We start from the raw sequence: 7,551 nt of genomic DNA, 5'->3' as shown, positions 1-7,551 counted from the left end.
GCTCCAGCCATTGCAGCCATCTGGGGAGTGAACCAGCAGATGGAAGACCTTTCTCTCTGTCTCTACTTCTCTCTGTAACTCTGTCTTTCAAATAAATAAATAAATCAAGGGTATGTTCAAATGTCAAGGCAGGGAAGAGATATTTTGTTTTAAAACATATTTATTTATTTGAAAGGCAGAGTTAGAGAAAGAGAGGGAGATAGAGAAAATTAGCAGGGAGCTGGATCAGAAGTGAAGCAACCAGGACTGGGACCAGTGTTCAGGTGGGACGATGGTGTGGCAGGCAGCAGCTTTACCCATTGTGCCACACGTCAGTCCCAGGGGAAGGTATTTTGTACAGGTGCTTGGACACTGCTTGGGACGCCGTGGTCCATATCAGAGCACCTGGGTTTAAGTCTCAGCTCCACTCCTGATTCCAGCCTCCTACCAATGTGCACCTGGGAGGCAGCAGATAATAGCTTGGTACTTGGGTCCTTGCCACTGCTTGGGAAACCCAGACTGAGTTCCAGGCTCCTGGGTTTGGCTTGGCCCAGACCCAGCTGTTGAGGTTATTTGGAGAATAAAACAGAAGATGAAAAATTTCCCTCCATTTGTCTATCTCTCTCTGCTTTTTTTTCTTTCTTTTTTAGATTTATTTATTTATTTGAAAGGCAGAGTGATAGAGGGAGAGCGAGAAGGAGGAATCTCCTAGCCACTGGTTCACTCCCAGGGCTGGGCCAGATCAAAGCCAGGAGCCAGGAGCTTCATCTTGTTCTCGTACACGGGTACAGGGACCCAAGCACTTGGGCGATCCTCCACTGTCTTCCCAAGCACACTAGCAGGGAGCTGGATCGGAAGTGTAGCAGCCAGGACTCAAACATGCACTTACCTGGGGTCCCAGCATTGCAAGTGGTGGCTTAACCCACTGTGCCACCACAGCTGCCCCTGGCTTTGCAAGAGAGTTGCTGACTTCAAGCAGAGATGGAGGATTCTTGTACCAATAGCCACGAGAAACCTTGGCCTTGGCGTCCTGCTCTTCCTCCTCTCCATCTCAGGCTCCCTCCACTCTCCACGGCCTCCCATCTCCCATCTCTCCCTGTCTCAGTCCTGCCTTTCCCTGTGTTGACTTGATTCTCTGGAATTTCTTTCCTCTGACAAAATAGCTACACCCCCCACCCCCACCTGTGGTGCTCCAGGGATAGATCCTGCCTTACGACTGTAGCCTCCAGGTGGGGCGGGGGGAGGGAGAGGGAGAGAGAGAGAGTCTGTAGCCCAGGTCTTAGAGCAGCCCTGATTGGCTGAGGTTGAGTAGCACTGCCATTCCTGAATCTGTCTTTCTCAGCAGGGGGAGTGGTCCCCCTTTCTCCTTAGACGAGAGGGCTTCTCTTACCATAAAGAAAAGCCTTTATGCAGACGAAGCCACAGCTGCCACAATGCAGTCTCAGGAGTCCACTCTGGTGGGCGGCAGTAATCAGTGCTTTGCTTCATTTCCTTACAGCAGAGGGCAACATTTCTATTTCACAGGGACATTGCATTCTTTGAGCGTTTGTACAGGAGAGGAGAGGAGAGGAGACGAGAGGGGGGGGAGGCAGCGGAAAAGGCAATGCTGTAGCTATTTTTAATCTCCTGTGAGAATACAATTTGTCCCTCAAATTATGAAAACCGTCTTCCCCAAATTAGAAATGCGGCTATTTTTGATGAAGTTGGACATTCAGATTCCAGTGGGGTTGCTGTGTTCTTGGAGTTAAAAGTTAGTTCTGTAGTTGGATCTGGTCGTCAAGGATTAAGTGCTAGAATGAAGATTTTCAAAACAAAAGGAATAGTTCTAGATGGAGGTCTGACTTCAGCTCTTTAAGAGATATTTGTGGTTTACATTAAAAAAAACATTTTCTCTCTCTTGTTATGCACATTAGGCAGCCTGCCTAAGCCTACGGGACACATCTGGGAGGTAGACCTGGGTTTGTCTCACTTCAGAGCCTCTTCCTAATGCACCCCACTGTCCTGCGTGAAGATCTGGCTCTTTCCTTGGACAAAGTCCTGGACAAAGTTCCTGGGACAAAGTCACGGTGGGCGAGTGCTCAAGCGAGCGCTCTCCAGTTGTGTCACTTCCCTCGGTTCTGGACGCCTTCCCACTTCTTCCCAAGCCTTTTCTCTCTCTTCCTGCAGAAGGATTGGAGTCATAGAATCACAGAGTATGAGCACTCCCAGGAATCTTGGGAGAAATTCTGTCCCCAAACGAGGCTCCATCAGTGAGAGGCCGCCAAGGTTTGAAGCTGTGTTTGGAACCCAGAACTCCTGATTTCTAGGCCATTGTACTCTCCTTAGTGTTATCAGGGACCAGCCCCGTACAGAAGGAGCTCAACTCTTCTCTGGGCTTGGAACAAAGCCATTAGGAAGCAGGAGGCCTTCTGTAGCCCACTGGGACTATGGAGAAGCTGGTGGTTGCATTGGTAAAAATAAGGGAGGCGCTGTTCGCACCCAGGGCGCTAGGCATTAGAGCAGGGGTCGTGCATGCATTCTGCCCACGAGTCACAGGACAAAATGCATGAGCATTGCAAGCAACTGATTTCGTTGAAAAGGAACTTGAGATGAGAGAGATAAAGTTACTCAACTAGGTTCACACAGTAAACACTAGCACTACCCAATGTGACTCAAGCCATAGTCGCCATGGCAGGCGGTGTTCGTGGAAGGGCTTGTGCAGTCCTAAGACAGGAAGAGCTGGATGGTGGGGAGAGGGCAGGCAGTGAATGTTCTGGACTCTGGGACTGCTGGCATTATCAGAGACATCTGTCTTTAGCTTGCCCTGAGCTGGACTCAGGGTCAGGCTTTGTGAGTGCCAAGGACAGAAAATTCTAGCGTCGTGGAGCAAAGCTCTCGAGCAAGCCACATCTGGGCCAGAGAGGAGAACCACATCTTGGTGCAAGGTCCCTGACCTCTTTCTTTGGATGGTGGCACTAGCTGTATCTTCCTCATAGAGATTCGTGAAAATTAACTGAGATAATATGTGTAAGACTACAAGAAAGTCCCATAGTAATGCAAATGTCAGACATGATGCATTTTGGCAATTGTTTGCCTGGTCTTGGGACTCCCAGCTGCCTGGCTCCAATCAGTTTATCAACCCAGCAATAAGGAAAGGAGCACTCTACATGGTGGAATTTTCAGGTGGGAATTACTCAACAGTGCTTGAAGCATGGCAAAACCTTTATTAAAGGATGAGCAATCACAATAATAAAAAGATAAAGGAGCAGCATAAACAAACTCATCAGGAGCGTAGGCCTGAGTTTCTAAATGCGGACTCAAATTTAGGCAGGAGCCCTGGCCTATTCCCAAAAGCCAGGAGAATTTTATTTTATTTTTTAAAGATTTATTTATTTATTTGAAATTTGGAGTTACACAGAGAGAAGGAGAGGCAGAGAGAGAGAGAGAGAGAGAAAGAGAGAGAAAGAGAGAGAGAAAGAGGTCTTCCATCCGCTGGCTCACTCCCCAGATGGCCGCAACGGCTGGAGCTGTGCCGATCTGAAGCCAGGAGCCAGGAGCTTCTTCCGGGTCTCTCACGAGGGTGCAGGGGCCCAGGGACTTGGGCCATCTTCTACTGCTTTCCCAGGCCACAGTAGAGAGCTGGATTGGAAGTCCCGGAGCAGCCGGGACTCGAACCGGCACCCATATGGAATTCTGGCATTGCAGGCGGTGGCTTTACCTGCTATGCCAAAGCGCCAGCCCCAGGAGGAGGAGAATTTTAATCTAGCGGAGGCATAGAGGCCCAGCGGTCAGCAGTGGCTTGTTGGCCCTTAGGAAGGGAAGTCTGTGCAGCTGGAGGAAAAATGAAGCGGGGTTGAGAACTAGAACTAAGAGAAATGAGATCAAGTTTGCTAAGTCCATCAGTGTTAAAGGCACTTGAAATTAGGGAGATGTTAACAGCGGTAAGGCTGCTCTCCCTATCCCACCACAAAACCCTCCTAACGGTGTTTGTCAGGCTCCTTGAGACTTGCCCAGATAGAACTGGTGCTTGGTTGTCCCTAATCTACCTAATAAAATTGATTTAAATTGCGACATTCCGAAAGTTATTTCTAGTACTTCAAACAGCTTACGAGAGAGTTTTCTTTCATATAGCAAAAACACAGTAATGGGTTTTAAACTGAAGGGCAACCCAGCTGCCATTGAATGGGCAGAGGGACTGCTGAAGTTGGGGCTCTAGGTTATTTGTTTTCAAGCATTTTCTTCCTTCCTGTTCCTGCATATTCACTTCTAATAATCTTGTGATTAGAAAAACCAAGTTCTGGTTGTGATTAGGAAAACGGTGCACAAACAAGAGCTATGGAGGAAAAACTATTATGCAATGTAGTGATGCGCTGTTCATGTCACTGTGTCTGTTAGCAAGTGCACACCACACCTGCCCTTCTGAGTGCCTACCAGAAATAAATATGGGGGCCAGCACTGTGGCTTAGCGAGTAAAGCTGCCGACGGCAGTGCTGGCTGCTCCACTTCCAATCCAGCTCTCTGCTATGGCCTGGGAAAGCAGTAGAGGATGGCCCAGGTCCTTGGGTCCCGGCACCTCCTTGGGATACCCAGAAGAAGCTCCTGGCTCCTGGCTCCTGGCTTCAGACCGGTGTAGTTCCAGCTGTTGCAGTCAATTGGGATGTTGTGAACCAGTGGATAGAAGACCTCTCTCTCTCTCTCTCTGTGTAACTCTGACTTTCAAATAAATAAATTAATTAATGTTAAAAAAAAAGAAAGAAAGAAATACGGACCCACATTTAGGACAATGTCATTGCTTCTTTCCTCCTCCCGGGAACCCCATTTGGCTGCATCTTCACTCTCTGATTCCCACCTGCTGCTGGTCCAGTGACAGCCAAAAACCTACAGAATAATTAGCTTAGGTTTTGTCTACACAGCACCAACATAAGCAATTGGAAGGCAAAAATTTCAGCCAAATAACTGGGCTCTCTGTGTGGAGGTTCCTACGTGACTTTAAATAGCCAGTTAGCTCTTTTTTTGTTCAGTAAAAGGAAAATGCATTTGGACTAATTGGTTCTTTCATTACCCTGCGGACCGTATTATCGGTAATTAGCCTGGGAGAGTTAAGTATGGTGGCGTGTTTCTTTGTGGTGGAGCAGGCAGAGAGGAGGAGAGGATTTCCGAGAAGCTAGAGAAAGGATTAGGGGAGGGTCAGCCGAGGAAGGCTAGGGCGCGGGTAGAACGGAGGAGCGGAGGTGACAGAGTATGTTAGTGGTACTACCGTCTGTCCTGTTTTTCTTGTTCCACACGCAGGGATTCCATAGCACAGTGTGTACCAAGGCCCTCTGGGTGCATGGTAAAAACCAGTGCATCAGGCCCTCCTGGGAGTTTGTGATGCTGTACATCTTGAGGATCCGTGCTTCTGGTCTCCAGGTGCTGCTGGAGTACTGAATAGGAAGGGTACTGAATAGGAAGGAAGTGCAGCCAAGATTGAAATTCATGTCTCCAATTCCAAATTCCATGCTTCCTCCTGTGGATTCGTTCATACTGAGAAACTATAAAAGACCTTGATGTGGGTCTTAACATTGCTGCTAGAGACAGATTCAGATGGCTCTGAATGGATGTTCCAAAGGAGACAGGAAGTGGGAATTTACAAAGGCAAGCAATATGAATTCCTTTATCAGAGGCTTCTATCGAACACTGAAAAAGAACAGGGGGCAGGGGGCAGGGGCCACTTGATCACCTTGAAGGTAAGAAAAGTGCGTGTACATGGTGAGAATGTCCATCAAACAAGAACCAAAACCTCTGACCCAGAACTGGACTCGGGATGCTGTGGAATTATCTGGTTGTTTCAGATGCCTCCTGCCAATGGGAGAAGGTAACCAAAGGTTCACATTCCAGGCAGCAGCTTGAACCATGCCGAAGTACTGTTTCCTTAATGGCTTCCTGACTCCATCTTGCAAAATTCTCCCAATGTGGGCTGTCCTTGCAATTTTCCACACTCCCCAGAGATAAAAGATAATAGGGACCTGAATAGCCAATGCCAATGGGTGTTTTCTAGTCTTTGTCTTACTTGATCCTTCCTGGCATGGGCACTGTTCACTCTGTCTTGAAAATATTCTCTCCTATGTTCTACGCGTCCGTTCTCTTCATTCTCTACTCACTCTCCACCAGACTGTCAAATGTTGTTTCCCGGGAACTCATGCTCAGTGCCGCTCTCTTATTTGGTAGGATACTATTTTAGTACCTGAACAGATGTGTTTTTTCTGGTACAGTTGTCTAGCAGTATCCAGAGGGGATACCAAAAGCCACAGACACTCAAGTTCTTTATACAAAGTGGCGTAGTGTTTGCATATAATCGATGCAATACTCCTGACACTTTAAATCATACCTAGATGACTTACAATAGCTAATAAAGGCAAGGGCTATATAAATGGTGGTTGTACAGTATTGTTTAAGTCATAACAATATGAGAAGGGGTATAAGCTCGGTATGGATAGGATTTTTTTTCTGAATATTTTTGATATGAGGTTGTTTGAATCCATGGAGGCAGAGCCTGTGGCTGCAGAAGAAAATCAAATTCTGGGGTGTGTGTTGGCATGATGGTTAAGGTGTTTGCTTGTGATGCCAACATCCCCTATCAGGGTGCCTGAGTTCAAGTCTAGCTCTGTGTTTAATTCTAGTTTTCTCCTGATGCAGATCCTGGGAGGCAGCAGATGATGGTTCAAAATCTTGGGTCCCTGCCACCCACCTGGGAGATATTGAGTTCCGGGATCTTGGCTTTGACCTGCCTCAGCCTGGTTGTTGTAGGCATTTAGGAATGAACCAGCATGTCGACAATCTCTCTCTTTCAAATAAATATTTTTAAAACAAAATCATAAAATAATCAAATTTGTTATTGAACTTCAGAATCAAAAGGTGTGAGATAATTTAAAAATTGATTTGCAAGTCCACAACGACAGTCAGGGTACTTATTTTTCTCGCCCTTGTTTCATGAAGACATGGTAAGTTTGTCGGATGGTAGGGGTGGAGAGAAGAGAGGAGTGGAAGAATGAACAGAGGTTGGGGTTTGAAAGGGTCACCTGGCCTGGGTGGCATCAACACCCAGGGACCACCCCTCCTCTGCTCCTGCAGCCGCACTGGGAGCAGAGCCAGCAAGGGAAAGGGAGTAAACAGCCTATGACAATTCCCTGGATGGCTTTCCCGTTGGGGAGCAGAAAGAGCGCCTCCCAGTGACAGGAGCAACACGGCTTCCAGCGCCACCCTGCCAGGAGAGACGCCATCCAGGCCTTGCCCCTCAGTCCTATTCAGCCCCTCTCTATGGGATCACTCCTTTCAATGGTCTTGCACACTCTTAAGCAGGGTGTTGTGGATGGCTTGGGGCACTGGGGTGTGGATGCTACAGGACAAGAAAGCCACTGGCCTCCTGGATGTATGTTTGGAGACAGGGAGGGTGATACTGAATGCAACTGGCTCACTCTCTCCTGCTAGGTAGAAAACGAAGTATTATAAACACATATTTCCCATTGGCCCCTGGCCATTGTGGGTTTCGCTAATTATCTCCATTCCCTCTGTCCTTTTAGATTTCCCTTGAAATGTAGCTTTTTCTCTGTTATC

Source organism: Oryctolagus cuniculus, chromosome 16 (assembly GCF_051225735.1).
Source record: "Oryctolagus cuniculus isolate XC-2025 breed Fujian yellow rabbit chromosome 16, ASM5122573v1, whole genome shotgun sequence".
NCBI lineage: Eukaryota > Metazoa > Chordata > Mammalia > Lagomorpha > Leporidae > Oryctolagus > Oryctolagus cuniculus.
Note: the sequence above shows the minus strand (reverse complement) of the source record.